This window comes from Equus asinus, chromosome 5 (genome assembly GCF_041296235.1).
Source record: "Equus asinus isolate D_3611 breed Donkey chromosome 5, EquAss-T2T_v2, whole genome shotgun sequence".
Taxonomy (NCBI): Eukaryota; Metazoa; Chordata; class Mammalia; order Perissodactyla; family Equidae; genus Equus; species Equus asinus.
This window is the reverse complement of record NC_091794.1, coordinates 27,793,834-27,810,968: the sequence shown is the minus strand read 5'-3', so window position 1 is coordinate 27,810,968 and position 17,135 is coordinate 27,793,834. Positions and strand designations below refer to the sequence as shown.

At 47.5% G+C, this 17,135-nt stretch overlaps 1 long non-coding RNA gene across 1 annotated transcript; it reads left to right on the top strand.

The window, feature by feature from the left end:
- The first annotated feature begins 14,452 nt into the window (after positions 1-14,452).
- On the top strand, positions 14,453-16,223 carry LOC139045243 (uncharacterized). The gene is made up of 3 exons (XR_011503210.1): positions 14,453-14,711; positions 15,256-15,410; positions 15,788-16,223. It is a non-coding gene; the product is annotated as an uncharacterized lncRNA (long non-coding RNA).
- The last annotated feature ends 912 nt before the right edge of the window (positions 16,224-17,135 follow it).

The following is a 17,135-nucleotide window of genomic DNA, read 5'->3' as shown; positions in this document are numbered from 1 at the left end:
ATAAATGGGTGTTGGATCTTGTCGAATGCTTTCTCTGCATCTATTGAGATGATCATGTGGTTTTTGTTTTTCATTTTGTTGATGTAGTGTATCACGTTGATTGACTTGCGGATGTTGAACCATCCCTGTGTCCCTGGTATAAATCCCACTTGATCATGGTGTATAATCTTTTTGATGTATTGCTGTAATCGGTTTGCCAAAATTTTGTTGAGGATTTTTGCATCTATGTTCATCAGTGATATCGGCCTGTAGTTCTCCTTCTTTGTGTTGTCCTTGTCAGGTTTGGGGATCAGAGTGATGTTGGCTTCATAGAATGTGTTAGGGAGTTCTCCATCTTTCTCAATTTTCTGGAACAGTTTGAGGAGAATAGGTATTAAGTCTTCTTTGAATGTTTGGTAGAATTCTCCAGAGAAGCCGTCTGGTCCTGGACTCTTGTTTTTGGGGAGGTTTTTGATTACCGTTTCTATTTCCTTACTTGTGATTGGTCTATTCAGATTCTCCATTTCTTCCTGATTCAGTTTGGGGAGATTGTAGGAGTCTAGGAATTTGTCCATTTCTTCCAGGTTGTTCAATTTGTTGGCATATAGTTTTTCATAGTATTCTCTTATGATCTCTTGTATTTCATTGGTATCTGTTGTGATTTCTCCTCTGTCATTCCTGATTTTATTAATTTGCCATTTCTCTCTTCTTTTCTTGGTGAGTCTGGCTAGGGGTTTGTCAATTTTGTTAATTCTTTCGAAGAACCAACTCTTTGTTTCATTGATCCTTTCTATTGTCTTTTTTGTTTCAATATCGTTTATTTCTGCTCTTATTTTTATTATTTCCCTCCTTCTACTGACTCTGGGCTTTGTTTGTTCTTCTTTTTCTAGTTCTGTTAGGTGTCGTTTGAGGTTGCTTACGTGAGCTTTTTCTTGTTTAGTGAGGTGAGCCTGTATTGCAATGAATTTCCCTCTTAGGACTGCTTTTGCTGCATCCCAAATGATTTGGTATGTCGTGTTCTCATTTTCATTTGTCTCCAGATAATATTTGATTTCTTCTTTAATTTCTTCAATGATCCATTGTTTGTTGAGAAGCGTGTTGTTTAGTCTCCACATTTTTGCACCTTTCTCTGCTTTTTTCTTGTAGTTGATTTCTAGTTTAATAGCGTTATGATCAGAAAAGATGCTTGATATTATTTCAACTCTCTTGTATTTATTGATGTTTGCTTTGGTTCCCAAAATATGGTCAATCCTTGAGAATGTTCCATGTGCACTTGAGAAGAATGTGTAACCTGCTGTTTTTGGATGAAGTGTTCTATATATATCTATTAAGTCCATCTGGTCTAATTTTTCATTTAATTCTATTATTTCCTTGTTGATTTTCTGTCTGGATGTTCTGTCCATTGGTGTTAATGGTGTGTTGAGGTCCCCTACTATTATTGTATTGTTGTTGATGTCTTCTTTTAGTTCTATTAAGAGTTGCTTTACAAATTTTGGTGCTCCTGTGTTGGGTGCGTATATATTTATAAGTGTTATGTCTTCTTGGTGGAGAGTCCCTTTTATCATTATATACTGTCCCTCTTTATCTTTCTTTATCTGTTTTGCTTTGAAATCTACCTTGTCTGATATTAGTATAGCGACACCTGCTTTCTTTTGTTCATTATTAGCTTGGAGTATTGTTCTCCATCCCTTGACTCTGAGTCTGTGTTTGTCTTTGGGGCTGAGGTGTGTTTCCTGGAGGCAGCATATTGTTGGATCTTGTTCTTTGATCCATCCTGCCACTCTGTGTCTTTTGATTGGGGAGTTCAATCCATTTACATTTAGAGTGATTATTGAGACGTGGGGGCCTACCACTCCCATTTTGTGTCTTGTTTTCCGGTTTTCTTCAGTTTCCTTTGTTTCTCGTCCCATGGTTTAATCTGTTCTGATGTAGAGCTGCTACTCTCTGTTGTTGTCCTTCTACTTATCTCCTCTGCTCTTGGTTTTGTAGCCCCTTTCCTTTTTTGGATTTTTCAGGAATGAGGGTTTTCCTGAGGATTTCCTGAAGAGGAGGTTTTGTGGCAATGAACTCCCTTAATTTTTGTTTATCTGGGAAAGTTTTTATTTCTCCATCGTATTTGAAGGATATTTTCGCTGGGTAGAGAATTCTCGGCTGTAGATTTTTGTCCTTCAGATTTTTGAATATATCATTCCACTCTCTTCTAGCCTGTAAAGTTTCTGCTGAGAAATCTGCTGATAGCCTGATGGGGGTTCCTTTGTAGGTTAGTTTCTTTTGCCTGGCTGTCCTTAATATTTTCTCCTTGTCATTGACTTTTGCTAGCTTCACTACTATATGCCGTGGAGTTGGTCTTCTTGCATTGATGAAGTTTGGAGATCTATTGGCTTCTGTCACCTGAAGATCCATCTCCCTCACCAGATTTGGGAAGTTCTCAGCCATTATTTCTTTGAATAGGTTTTCTGCCCCTTTCTCCTTCTCTTCTCCCTCTGGTATACCTATAATCCTTACGTTGCATCTCCTAATTGTGTCTGATAATTCTCGGAGAGTTTCTTCATTTCTTTTAAGTCTTGCTTCTCTCTCCTCCTCTGCCTGCAACAATTCTATATTGCCATCTTCCAAATTGCTAATTCTTTCCTCCATATTATCGGCCCTACTGTTCAGAGCATCTAGATTTTTCTTAATCTCCTCTATTGTGTTCTTCATTTCCAATATTTCTGTTTGGTTCTTCTTTATCGTATCAAACTCTTTTGTGACATAGCTCCTGAACTCGTTGAGTTGTCGGTCAGAGTTCTCTCTTAACTCATTGAGAATCTTAATGATGGCTGTTTTGAAGTCATCATCATTTAGGTTATATATCTCATTTTCTTTGGGATTGTTTTCTGTGTATTTGTTGCTTTCTTTCTGTTCTGGAGATTTAATGTATTTTTTCATATTGCTTGATGTTGTTGATTTGTGCCTCCGCATGGAGATAGAGTTTAGTTGCTCCTTTCACTTGTTTCAGTTGCTGTGGTGGGGGGAGCAGCTGTTTATACTTCACCAACCAGGAACCCTGTCCGTAGTTGCTAACTGGGCCTGGGCCCCTCTTCGTAGCCACAGTGGCCCTTTGGATTCCCTCCTCTGCCGTGGGGGCCGTCACAGGGGGGCTTCAGGCTGCAGGTGCCTACTGTTGCAGCCCACCTAGATGTGCTCTCTCCTTGGGGTCTGCAACGGTGTTATGGGCTTTTCCAGCGGCCAGGGGTGGGATCACTTATATTTGTCGCTCCGTTGCTGTCGGCACCCACCAAATCTCACTTGTCCTCTATGGGTCGCAGGAGAGCTATTGGCATCTTCTACAGTCTGTGGTTAGTACACCTAGCTATGCTGCTTTTGCCCTGGGGTCTTCCAGCCTTGTGGCTGGCGGCTGGGTGCCTTCTACTGGTGCTGTGCAGAGGCTTTCCCTAAGGCTGCTGTGAGCCTGTAGGGTTTCCCCCTAGGCTACTAAGCTGGGTCTCTGGAACTCTCTCCAGCCCCAGTCCTCTCCGAGATCTCCGGCAATCCCTAGCCCCACGGGGCGGGCAACGGCAGCTAGGGGGTCGCCCCGCCCTCTGGGATTCTCTCCGGGCCTCTCCCGGAGCCGTGAATGCTCAGCGTGGCCCCTCTGCTAACGGCAGACAGAGAGTTTTGTCTGCTGCCCAGGCGGAGCTCCGGCGCTTCCCCTCCGGGTCGCAGAACTGGCCTTTGAAAGTTCCCCCAGCCCCGGTCCTCTCCGAGATCTCCGGCAATCCCTAGTCCCACGGGGCGGGCAACGGCAGCTGGGAGACCTCCGTGCCCTCCGTGTCTCTCTCTGGGACCCTCTGGGTGCCCCGAGCACCAGGCTGGGTCTCCCCGCCAATGGCGGGGAGAGACTCTCCCCGCGGGCTCAGGTGTGCAACTCCAAAGTTTCCCTCTGCGTTTAGGAGTAATTGCGGGGGGTTTAGGTAGGGTTCGGGTCACCTGTTTCCACCGTCGCTCCTCTGTTGTGTTCTCGCTCCTGCCCTAGATGTGTGTGGATCCTCTGGGGGCGTCCGTTGGAAGAAAGCCGCTTGCGGGTACTAGGCTGCCCGTCGGGGTCAGAGAGTTTTCACCTATTTCCACATCCTCCCGGAGGAAAGTCCATCCGCCTTCCGATGTATAGTCGTGTGGGTGTCTCAGACGTCCTGAGATGCTGTCTGGATATCCTTTGTCAAGCGATAAGTGTCCAAATCGGACTATGTTTTTGAAGCCTCAAAGCCTAGCACAGGGCTTGGCCCATAGAAGATGCTCAATAAATGCTTGTGAAAGGGAAGGAGGGAGGGAGAGAGGACTTGCCCAAGGTCACACAGGTAGCAGCAGCAAATGCTGGACCTCCCCGACAGACCTCTCTGGAGGGATACTGGCCACTGGGGGAGCCCCTCATCTCCTTCGCAGCATTGCCAGCTCTAGCGAATGCTCTTAGCAGGTCAGGCTGGCTATTGCTGTTGCCAGGAAAGTGTCACTGATACCATCAGACCCCAAGGCATCTGCTGTTCCACAGCAAGGCCTGCAGGAACTCCCCTGGTCTATGATGTGAACAGCATCAGAGGAATCAAGACTGCTTTTGTCTCAACTTTCCTGCTGGAGGGGCGAGGTCTGGGCTATCAACTTAGGCTGGGGCCTGTGGCCAGGCAGGACCCAAGGGTGCAGCAGAACGAGAGCCAAGAGTGATGCCTCCAGAGCGCAGGTAGGATGGAGCATAGCAAGGTTCTCATGCAAAGGAGTGGCAGAATTCTAGAAAAGTCAATGAGGCAGGGCCTAGGAAGCTGAGGTCCAGAGCACAGAATGGACCTACTCAAGCTCACCTGCCGTCAGGGGCAGAGGCAGATTAGAGGCAGGGTCCGTCTTTTCATGGGAGGGAGAGGTAGCTCAGAAAGGAGAGGAGGAGAGGGAGCCAGAGCAAGTCCCTGAGGAAATGCAGTGCAGCTGCAGATGCTGTTTATAGGGCGGCAGCAGCCTCGCCCAAGGCATGTTGGGAGTGGGGTGGGAGTGGGCGCTCTTAAGAGAGCTAAGCTGGTCTGGATCATTCTGTGTTGTCTCGGACTTGCTGCACTTTCTGACAGCCCTGGGAATCTACCTTGTCTCTGTTCTTTGCCCTGTCCTCACTTTCAGGGTGGGGAGGGGCCCAGAGTTGGGAGAGACCTTCTTCTAAGCAACCACTAACCTCAGGGCCTTGTCAGTGATGTCACCATCTGCAACATCCACAGACACTGACTGCGTGTCCCTTGTGTCCCAGGATTGGTGCTGGACCCAGAGCTTGGTCCCTGCCCCCAGGGTCTTAAGATCTTGTTGGGAGAGTGGGGCACAGTTGAGATGCCTAGCATGGGGCTCTCCAAGGCAGGCATGGCTCCGGGTACACCCAGTGGGTTGTTCAGAAGAAGTAGAAGCCTTGCAATGAGTTGGCTTCTTGTGGGGAGGTGAGGCTGGAATTGGAGCCCAAGCATCCCATGTTGGGGTGCTCCACATTGGGATGGGGTTTTGAGTGAAGTCCCTGCAGCAAGAATACATAGGGCTTCTTGCAGGCATGAGGGAAGGAGAGCTATTGAGGTGGCCTCAGAGTCAGGGAATGAAAGCCGGTGTTTTTCAAGCATTTTTTTAGCAGCAAATCCTTCACCAAAGGAAACCTAACTCAGAATGGATCAACCTGCTAAGAGCAGAACTGCTCTGTCCTCTCAGCTTTCCTCCTACCCCAGTGTGAGCCCCCAGAAAGTGAGCGGAACTTTACAGCTCGACCAGGTCAACCTCCTCGTCAGACCAGCAGGGACACTGAGGCACAGAGAGCAGAAGAGACATGCTCATTTGCTCTCAAGAGCAGAGGCAGACAAGAAGGCAGGTCTGTCTCCTGTCCTCAGCTCGGGAATTTTGCCGGTAGATCTTACTGCCTCCAGGATGGGGCTGGACTGGCGACAACTTCAGCCAGGCTAAGGAATGTGGGTTCCACGAGATGGGGAGCCATGGAGTGTGTTTGGACACAGGCATTCTTTCCGGCATTCCAGTTTGACAGCCCAGCTAGGACGGCAATCTCTTGCTATTTCAATCCCTTGATTGAGAAGACTAACATATTTGAATCATCTGAGAAACATCTCCAGCAGTGCAGGGTCAAGGAAGTTTGTGGGGATGGTGGTTTGGGCTGAATAGGGACAGATGCCATTGGTTGAGTTTCGGTAAATGGATGAATTGTCCGTGAATAAGTTCAACAGAAGAATCAGTGCGTTCTTAAACAGCAGCAGAAACTGCATGCATTCATCGGCCTAATGATGTGGCTTTAATTAGAAACTCAAAAACAATGAAATAAAAGTGCTCCATCTTGAGCTTACAAATAGTGCAAAGAACTGATAAGTATCTTTGGAAGCCAGACAAGACCTTCTGCTTCTGTGTTCCTCAGGGTTTGTCTTGGCAAGGCTCCTTCCACTAGGCCTTACCAGTTTTCGTGACAAGTCTTAGTGTCAGTTACCTTGGGGCTGAGAATGCTAGCTGGGACTTGGAGTGAGGTGAAATATCTAGAGTGGGTGGCACATGCATTTATTGAGTTTTTTTTTTTTTTTTTGCTTGTTATTTTACACAGCCAGGCTGAGAAATCCTTGTCAGAGATAAGTCGCTTCCTGAGGTCTTTGAGTCAAAGTACCCCTCTGCAGTCACCTGGAACTGCTCGCCCAAGCTCTGACTCCCCCCGGCACCTCCTGGTACATTATACGTCTGGAGCACTTTACAGTTTGTAAAGAGCTTTTAAGCTCATTCTCTCATTCCATCTTCACTCACTAAAGTGGCGTGAGGCAGGCCGGGCAGGCATTGTCTCAATTTTAGAGATGGGCAAAGCAAGAGTCACAGACGCAACGTCTTGCTCAAGATGGTGTTGCTAGTTAGCATTTATTCAACAAATAGTCATGGTTTTATTTATACTTATTTGTGAATGATATTTGTTATTACAGCATGGAGCTGGGTCTCCTGACTTGCTTCCCAAGACTCTGTCAGCTGCACCCGGCTCTTTCTCCTAAGGATGTAAATAAAAATGGATTTTCCACTGGAAATAGGTCAAATGACTTCATGCGGCCATAGGTAGTTCGGAGGGACCTGGCAAATCCTAAATAAGTCATGCTTCATTTGAATAACCAACCAGAGGAACTCTCAAGCCTGCAGCAGAAAGAAATAGAATTACACCGTTGGAGAGAATGAGTGGCTTTTAAACATTTTTAAGGCATAAAAACCATTCTTAAAATAAAGTCTTACCAGGCAGCTCAACGTGAAAGCCTATCAAAGCAGCATCTTTGCAGAACTTGAGGCCTCACTTAACATCCTTGGAAAACCCTCTTATTCATAATGAGGAAACAGGCCCAGAGGCCCAGGAAGAGGTGGCTCGGGAATCGGTGCCTGAGCTGGGGCTGGAACCCCAAACCAATGGTGTTCCCATTGAAGGGTCCCCATGAAGAATGAGCTGATTGTCCCAACTCACTTTTCGGTCATGTCCCCCACTGTCCCCATGCTGCTAACACACCCTGTCCTTCCTAGTCTCCTTTGCTCATGCTAGTCCCTCTTCTCAGAATGCATTTCTGCCTGTGAAACTCGCATTTTTCTCCTCCAGACCTAGGTCAAAGGGATGTCCCCTCCCCTGTGAAGTTTCCTTAAGGGTCATAGCAAGAGAGACTCACAGTCTTACTTCTGGGTCCCTCTGGAACCTTTGGTGACACTCTCCAGGCATTCTGCTTTGTCTTGGAGCCATTTGGGGCTTAATCCTACTCCTGAGATTTCATCCTTCTTGAGGACAAGGACTCTTCCTGAACCTAACTCAGCGTCTTCCAGCTCTAAAATACCGTGAAGCTATGATCTCAAAAGATGTTACTCTAGTCCTTTTCTTTTTTTTTTTTTTTTATGGAATCAATGTACAGAAACAGTCTCATTTCTGAACACCACAGGCCTGGCTAGTTAGATTCTTTTAAAGCTAAACAAAGTTCCTCTTATCTTGTCTTCATCCTTATTCTTGAGCATTTCTCACGTAGCCTCACACAAACACTGTGTCTGTTGGACCTTGCCCAGGGCCTGTGAAACGACACAGTTGCTGCCTTTAAGGACACTGGTGAAGGAGTCCACCGGGACTGGGCCCCCTTCCTGGCCCTGCCATTTCCTGGGGAAGCCACATCCTCCCTCGGAGCTTCTGCCCCTTTAGCCATTACCATGCCCACACCTCTGTGAAGTGCCAAAGACTGGATATACCTAGAGGCCTTTGTAAACTGCAGGCTGCCTTGTCAGCCAGTTTATTGACATCAGGGGGGAAAATTTAAATTTGGTTTCTAAGACTTAAAAAAATTGTGTAGTACCAAATAACTGGTTGATCTGAATGTTCTCTTTCTCCTGAGTTGCTTTGACATTATATAGTCACAGGCTTCCTTCTGCCGGCAGGTTCAGCCCCAAGGCCGTCGTATTTACTGCTCTGGAAATCTGCTCACTGTAGTCTACTGACTCCAGTTGAAAATAATTATTCATTCCCAAAATATTTTTTGAGCATCTACTATGCCAGGCTGTTATGAGTTGAATTGTGCCTCCCCACCCCTTGTACCCACCTCCCCCCACCCCCGCCAGCCAAAGATATGCTGAAGTCCTAACCCCTGGTTTCTGTGAATGTGGCCTTATTTGGAAACAAGATCTTTGCAAATATAATCAAGTTAAGATAAGGTGATGCTGGAGTAGGGCTCACCTTACTCCGATATGACAGATGTCCATATGAGGAAAGAAGAGACACAGACACAGAGGGAAGACTGCCATGTGAAAATGCGGGCAGAGACTGGAGTTACGCTGCCATAGCCAAGGAAGTCCTGGGGCTACCAGAAGCTAGAAGAGACAAGGAAGGATTCTCCCCCACAGGCTTGGGAGGGAGCATGGCCCTACCAAGGCCTTGATTTTGGCTGTCCAGCCTCTAGCACTGTGAGAGAATAAATTTCTGTTGTTTTAGGCCACTTACTTTGTGGTTCTTTGTTATTGCAGCCGTAGGAGACTAATACATTGGCATACTGGGGTCTAGCAGGGAACAAGACAAGCAGTCTTCCCTCATAGAATGCACATCTTGATGAAGGAGGCATGACAATACACAATGATGAATAAATATGAAAATGGCAGATTCGGGTACTGAAGGGATTGAACAGGGTCGGGCGATGCTTTAGTTCTTACTTGAAGAAGAGAAGCCCGGTGTGGGGGAAGTAGGCAGGAACCGGCTCATATAGGGCCTTGAGATGATCTTGGGAAAAGAGATTGTCATGGAGCCAGGGTGGCTGTGGACAGAACTCACTGGGTTGTTCGAATGGATGATGGTGGCTTGGAAGAGAATGGTGGCAATGAAGAAAAGGACAGATTCAAGATAACTCATGATGGTAGAACCAAAAGATCCCGTGGCTGAGTGGTTAAGTTAGCGTGCTTTGCTTTGGCGGCTCGGGGTTCACCACTTTGGATCCTGGGCATGGACCTACACACTGCTCATCAAGCCGTGCTGTGGTAGCATCTCACATAGAACTAGAATGACCCACAACTAGGTATACAATTGGGGCTTTGGGGAGAAAAAAAAAGAGAGAGGAATTGAGGATGAATCTAGATTTTTGGTTTAAGCCAAAACCATTTATTTTTGAGTAGATGGTGAGGTGATTTATTGAAATGGGGAAGATTAGGGGAGGCACGTGTTAGGAGTGAGAGGGACGGAATCAGGAGTTCTATTAGGTTTGAGATGCCTGTGAAACATCTTTATGGAGATGCAAGCAAGCCATTGGCTATGTGAATTCAGTGGCAAGAGGGCCGCCAAGTCCAGGGTCCTGCTCCCTGTCTGGGGACAAGAGATATATCCAAATCCCAAGGCCTCCAGCGGGACTGGAGAGAGTTTCTGTCTTCCCATTGGAAGGCTTCTCTTTCTCCAGGATTACAGCTGGGCACACGCTCCCTGGGTGGCCCTGAATAACTGCTAACACTAAGAAACTTGCTAAGTCGCACGGAAGTTTTCAGACTCCTTCAGAAAGTATTTTGTGTTTCAAAAGCTTCCCGCAGCGTCCTCAGAGCTGTGTCTAGCTTCATCAGCAGAGTCAGGTCTCCTGGGGCTTCCAGGATAAACTAGGTGGGAGGGTTGGGGGAAGCTGCAAACGACCCTGGACAGTATTCCCAGGACTCCAGGCTCCAAGCTGCTTGGCTAATTAAGAAAGCAAAAGAAATCTTTTGCTTTGCACAGACCCACTTCCTGCACAAAGCGCTCAGGGGAAAAAGAGCCAGAAATGCTTGCACTCTGGGCAGGCCGAGCCCCACCGGGGGGTGCTAACTCAGAAATGGCAGCTGCCTGCCCTGGGAGCCGGCAGTTGTTGGCACAATCAAAGATCAATTAAAACATGCCATTCTGGTTTGCTCTCCCCACACCGGTCCCTCCAGGGCACTTCCTCTCACTTTCAGCTTCCTCCAAAGACTTCCTTGCTGCCTAATTAACTTGGAGCCCAGTGGCCTGAGAAGGAGGCGGGCTGTACAGGAGGGAGGAGCATTGCACCAGGAGCCCAAGACCTGGGGCTTCTTTTGGCTCCCCCAGCACTGTTCCCGGGACTGTCAGCAAGTCTTTGAACTCTCGGGGCCTCTGGTCCCCGAACTGTGAAACACAGTGGTGGTCCACCTTCCCATCCTGTGCTTCCAGGGTATCTTGCCAGTGAAGAGAGATTGCATATGGCCACGCTCTGTAAACTATAAGTTCCTCTCCAAGTTTAACAGTTTCTAATTTAACAGTTTCTATGACGTATAGCATAGACAATATGACAAAGCATATATTTTTAACCCATCTTAAAAGTAATCCTAGCAGAAAAAAAAAAGAAATTCTTCTTTTCTAGTTGCAAAACAGTTTAGGGGGGAAGAAATCAACAATCCCCAAACTCCTGAAGTTTCTCGAAGTTGACACTACCTCTTCCTGCCCCAGGGGCCCAGAGGGGGAGCTGTAGCTGGGTGCCAGAGATTGACTGTAATGGGGGTTCCAGGAGCCTCTAAGGGAGGGTTGTCAGGTTGAGCAAATAAAAATACAGAACACCCAGTTAAATCTGAATTTCAGATAAACAACAAATAGTTTATAGTGTAAGTATGTTCCAAATATTGCATGGGACATACTCATACTAAAAATTATTCATCGTTTATCTGAAATTCAAACTTAACTGGGCATCTTATATTTTACCCAGCAACTCAACAGGATGCCTGGGTCACATCAAGCAGAGGGTTGGGGAGGTCTAGAAAGCCACTTGGATGCCTGATATGCCTTGCCCATGTCTCCAGGAGAAAGCCCTGCCTTCAGGGTAGGCTCTCCTTACTCTTCAAGCAATTTGGATTAAGGAAACAGTCTGTCTTTACTCACTCCATGCACATGTTTGAGGGCTCCCCATGTGCAGAAGGGCATTGTCCACATGTGCAAGACGATACAGCCAGTCACCATGGACTTGAACCTCAGAGAGTGTTAAAGGAAGGAGAGGATACCACACTCAAAGGATACAACAAGGTAAAATGTTAGAAGGTGTTAGCTGGGGAGGAGGACCAAGGAGAAAGCAAGGTTTGGGCCTTCCCATCCCCCAGCACAGCCTCTCTCCTCTCTGACTGGGCACTTGGGACCCACATCTGTCATGTCCTTATGTAACTCTTCCTGAGAAGTCCACACACTGGAGTCCATAAAGGGCTTTACAGCGAGGTGCAGGGAAGCAGCGAGAGAGAATGACCGCAGGCAATGCCTCACCTGGGAGCAGCAAATTTGAGATTTTCTGCTGCAATTTGTCATTAACAACAACAGAAGTGCAAACAAAGGAGAAAGCAAAGAAAATTGGCCACTGACCCTGCCGTACCCCATACTCAGGAGACTCTGGTCTGGGGCCATAGAGTCTCCTTCCTTCCCTCCCTTCCTGCCTTTCCTCATTATTTTCTGACCAACTACTACGTGCAGGGCCCTTATCTAAGTCATGGAAGAGAATCAGCCAGAGACCCGCAATTAGGATGCTTACAATCGGAGGTAAGAAAGTTAAGAAGGGAAAAGGATTGAGGACTGTGAGATCATGCCCAACTGGGGAATCCGAGAAGGCTTCCTGGAGGAGCTAGCGTTGTGTTCTGAGTCCTGAAGAACACATAGGATTTGGATGGGTAGAGAAAGGGCTCTCACGAGCAAAGGAGAGAGGGTGAGGCAAGGAAGAGAGGTGGAGAAGCTGGGAGCACAGGAAGAAAGGTGGTCCGGATGATTGCAGGTCATCCTGGGGTTGGTTTCAGGGTTCGAACCATGAGCCCAAGGGAAAGCGAAGTTTGCATCGTCCTGGGATGCTCAGAGAAACGTTCTGACCCACTTGTTTACCTGTTTTTCTCTTTCCCCTCTCTTGAGCACATCTTTCTCTGTTGGAGGCTTATTTATAATTCAGGCAACCTCCTTCAGAGGGAGCAGGTGTTTCTCTGGGATGAAACACCTTGGGAAGCAGCAAGTACAAGTGGGAAAAAAAAGCATGTCACAGCACAACCAGGCAGAGAGAAGCTTGGGTTGAGGCAAGGGCAGAAGGAAGAGGAGGGTAGCTGGCACAAGGTGACAAGGCAGCGAAAGAGAGCGTCATTCCCTTCCCACCCCCACCTCTCTCTCTCTCTGTCAAAATCTGGATTGACATTACCGTCCCTCAACCCCACTGCCTGTGACTCCATCATTAGATTGCCTTTCTTTGAGTCTCCACAGCTCCTCCTTCAAGATGCCCCTTTTAAAATGCTCACATCCTCATAAAGGACTGTCACCTGGGTTCCTCAGCAAGCCAAGGAAGTAAACGTGCTTTATTATGGGGTGCAATCCCAAGGAGCAGAAGAGAAGAGAGGAGTGAGGCTGAGAGAGAGCCAATAGAAGGGCATGTTTTCAAGCTGGCCACAACTTGGTATAAACTACAGCTGCTCGTTTGCTGAGACCCTCTTCTGAGAGCCATGCAACAACCATATACACCATTCCATCTCAGTCTGGAGGAGGAAGAGAGGAGAACGTATTTGCTGGCTCCCATCTCCTATTGGAGACATTTGGCCCACGGGGCATGAATTCCTCCACTCCTCCACGTGGCACAGGCATGAACACCAGGCAGGTCCCGAGGTATTTTATGTGTCAGGGTCAACAAGGAAGCCCCAGGACTGATGGTGAATGAGTGGCCTTGAGGTGAGGCACTGTGGGGTCACATCCAGGGGAAGGTTGCTGGCCCACACAGATTTGGTGACTGCAGTGAAGACCGGGGCTGAAACAAACAGCCTTTGGAGAGGCCAAAGAGTTTCTGGAGATGCCTATGAGGTATCTGGTTGAGGGACAGTCCTTCCTCTTATTATTAGCAGATCTCGCCTTAGTTTCCAGCTAGCTCTTCAGCAGGTGCCTTCATGCTGGCAAACCACTGAGAGCAGGAGCCAGACTCAGATTGGACCTGCCTGTGGGTGAAGGTGCTGGGAGCATGGTGGGCATCAGGCAAGCTTACCCACCACCCCCTGACCCAGGTTGGGATGTGGCTGTGATTTGAATCACCTTGAAAGCCCATTTTGGACTGCTCACCTGCGACTAGGAGGCAGACCCCAGAGGGCCTCCCCAAGCAAATATAACCCTGAAAAAAGGTAAAGCATTAAAGGGACTCCTGAGGACCCAGCATTATTAATGGCCTATTCAAGCTGGGGAAAATCAATAGCTGTTTAGAAAGGGCTTTGGGGAAGAAACTAGTTTCGGTTAAGAAAAGCAAAAAATGTTTGTTCTCTATGAGGATGAAAGGATGAAGCAGGATTTCCCCCAGACTGGCAGTGTTTCTATAAACTTTGATCGACACCTGCCAAGAAGGAGGGTCTGTGCGCGTGTGAGCAGAAATTGACTAGATTGATTTCTTAGTCTGATTTTCCCTTACCTATCCAGAGATTCCAAATTCCAAAACAGAAAATACAGTTTTCTAAAACACATTAGTACCTTCTTTCCCAAAGCGCTCAGGAAATGAAAAAGGCTTTTAAAGCTCTGGGGGACACATTTGAAACGCTGTGTATTTCAGTTTGACAGTGAAAGTGAAAACAAGCCCAGATTCTATTTGACGGGTACCGTGTTTATCTAATACTTTTCTCCAGGAGTTCCGAGCTCTGCTGGATGTAAACACTTTCTTCTTTCCCCTAAGGGAAAGAGGTGGTCAGCATTATTTGCCCAGTTTGGCAGCTAGAGAGGCCAAGTGTGTGACCGGGGAATGATCTCTAAAAGAACACAGCGACAGTGTGGGGCATGACTGTCCTCCACTGTCTGTCTTTTTGATTAAGTTGCTGTTTCAGACTAGAAATCATGGTAGAGAGCCCGGATGAAGCACCATCATTGGAAAAGGGGAAAAGAGAAGCATTGTAGATCACAGAGGGCCACTCCTTCCAGGTCTGGAAATTTGCTTGTGTTCACTTCCTTTGTTCCTCACCCTGCAGGATGAAAGCTGACTACTCGTCTGTGGCAGACAGACCAGCACTCCAGCCATCCAGTGAGGGCTCTCCTGGTCCCCCAGTGACTTTGTTCAGAACCAGGGTGCTGGCATCCGTCCCAGTGACCTGGTGTGGCTTATGTCATGACCTAAGGATACTTGAGTTCAGTTCCCCTTTGTTAAGGGCCTTCTGTGTGTCCTTGTGAGCAGGGCACTGAGTGGCCATGGGAGGCTGCACTTGGCAGAGGCAGAAGAGAGGACCCTTTGGTGCCGACTCCAGTGACAGTGGCCCCTCAGGTATGGTAGGCCCTCATGGGAAGCCACAGGGCCTGTGGCATTCTGTTACCAGCAGCCTGGGCACGAGAAGGCAGCTCAGTACTACGAACAGCTGTCCCAGCTTCAGTTCAAACCTCAGCTCTGTCCCTTAGCTTTGTTGGTCTTGGGGAAGTACACTGTTTAAGCTTGCTGGACTTGGGCCTCCTCGTCTCCCCCTCAGAACGGGGGGATTAAATCGTATGGTATGTGTCAGTGCCTGGCATGCGGGAGGCACTCTGTAATTCTGCTCCTCGTTAGGACTGGTTTCGTTCCTGGTGTCTCCAGGTGACCCTATTTCATGACTGGAAGCTGCACTTCCCTTGGCTCCCTTTGTCACTCCTGTTTAGGCTTGTATCTGTCAGGGAGGTCCACAGGTGGAAAATTACAGGCAGTTTGGAGCGTGCCTCAAAACACACCCACTGTTCCCACAGGAAAATCGGGAAGCTTCCAGACTCCAGGGCCCCCCGACTGCAGGGGGGCCGGGGTGGGGCGGTGTTTGATTGAACACGCTTGTTTTTCTTTGCAGGTTTCTTTGGCAATCTGAAAGGGCATAGCCTACTGCTGATGAAACAGTGTTTTCCATCTCTGTCTTCCCGATCAGATGTCATCTGTCTACGAGGCTTGGGAGGGGAGGGATCAGATCTCCAGAGACTCCGGATCTGCTCCCTGATTTCCTACCAGGTAGGAGGAATTGCTTTAGGAAGAAAATTGTCAGGGGGTGGAGAACCAGCATGGTTCCGGGAAACGCTGCATGGCTCCCCTCCCTCCTTCTCCCATTCCTTCCCACTGCTCCAGCAGCGGCTGTTCAGATGCCAGCACAGCTGACCTTAACATTGACAGACAAGCCCCCCCACCCCCAACCCATTCCCACAGGCCTGCTTTAACTGGGAGGTACTGCTTTGTGCCATTTGTGCCTTTGCATGGGCCACACACAGCCTCCTGGGGACAGGGGCAAAACACATATTACAGGTGCGTGCAGTCTGGGCAGGAGAAGGTGGGAGTGTCTTTGTCTTCCACGGGCGTAGTAGATGTTATCTATGGGCTTTTTATGTTTTCAGAGGTTATGTGAGATCCTGAGGCCTTCCTCTTCTAGGCTGAATCAAGCCCCCCAAATTCGTATGTTGAAGTCCTAACGCCTAGTACCTCAGAACGTGACTGTATTTGGAGATGGGACCTTTGAAGAGGCGTTTAGGGTAAAATGAGGTCCTATGGGTGGGCTGTAATCCAGTATGGCTGGTGTCCTTATAAGAAGGGGAGATTAGGACGCAGACAAGTACAGTGGAAAGGCCGTGCGAAGACACAGGGAGAAGACGGCCATCTACAAGTCAAGGAGAGAGGCCTCAGACGGAGCCAACTCTGCTGACACCTTGCTCTCGGACTTCCAGCCTCCAGAACTGTGGGAAAATAAACTTCTGTTGTTTAAGCATCCCGGTCTGTTGCACTTGGTTATGGCTTCCTGAGTGAACCAGTACACTTCCCAATTACATGCCATCAAGTTTTGTGGTGGTGGTCGTTTTTTTTTTAAGTTAATTTTTATTGAGTTTATGATAGTTTACAATCTTGTGAAATTTCAGTTGTAGATTATTGTCTGTCAGTCGTGTTGTAGGTGCACCCCTTCACCCTTTGTGCCCAACCCTCACCCTCCCCTTTCCCCTGGTAGCCACTAATCTGTTCTCTTTGTCTGCATGTTTAAATTCCTCATATGAGTGGAGTCATACAGAGATTGTCCTTCTCTATCTGGCTTATTTCACTTAGCATAATTCCCTCAAGGTCCATCCATGTTGTTGTGAATGGGACGATTTTATTCTTTTTTATGGCTGAGTAGTATTCCATTGTATATATATACCATATCTTCCTTATCCACATCATTTGATGGGCACTTAGGTTGCTTCCACGTCTTGCCTATTGTAAATAATGCTGCAGTGAACATAGGGGTGCATGGGACTTTTGGGATTGCTGTCTTCAAGCTCTTTGGATAGATACCCAATAGTGGGATGGCTGGATCATATGGTATTTCTATTTTTAATTTTTTGAGAAATCTCCATACTGTTTTCCATAGTGGCTGCACCAGTTTGCATTCCCACCAGCAGTGTATGAGGAATCCTTTTTCTCCACTCCACAACCTCTCCAACATTTGTTACTTTTTGTTTTGGTTATTTTTGCCATTCTAAGGGTATAAGGTGATTTCTTAGTGTAGTTTTGATTTGCATTTGCCTGATGATCAGTGATGATGAACATCTTTTCATGTGCCTATTGGCCATCTGTGTAGCTTCTTTGGAGAAATGTCTGTTCATGTCTCCTGCCCATTTTTGATCAGGTTGTTTAATTTTTTGTTGTTGAGTTGTGTTGGTGGTCATTGTTTTTAATGGGGAGTCCCTCTTGAGTTTGAAGGATATATTCAAAGGG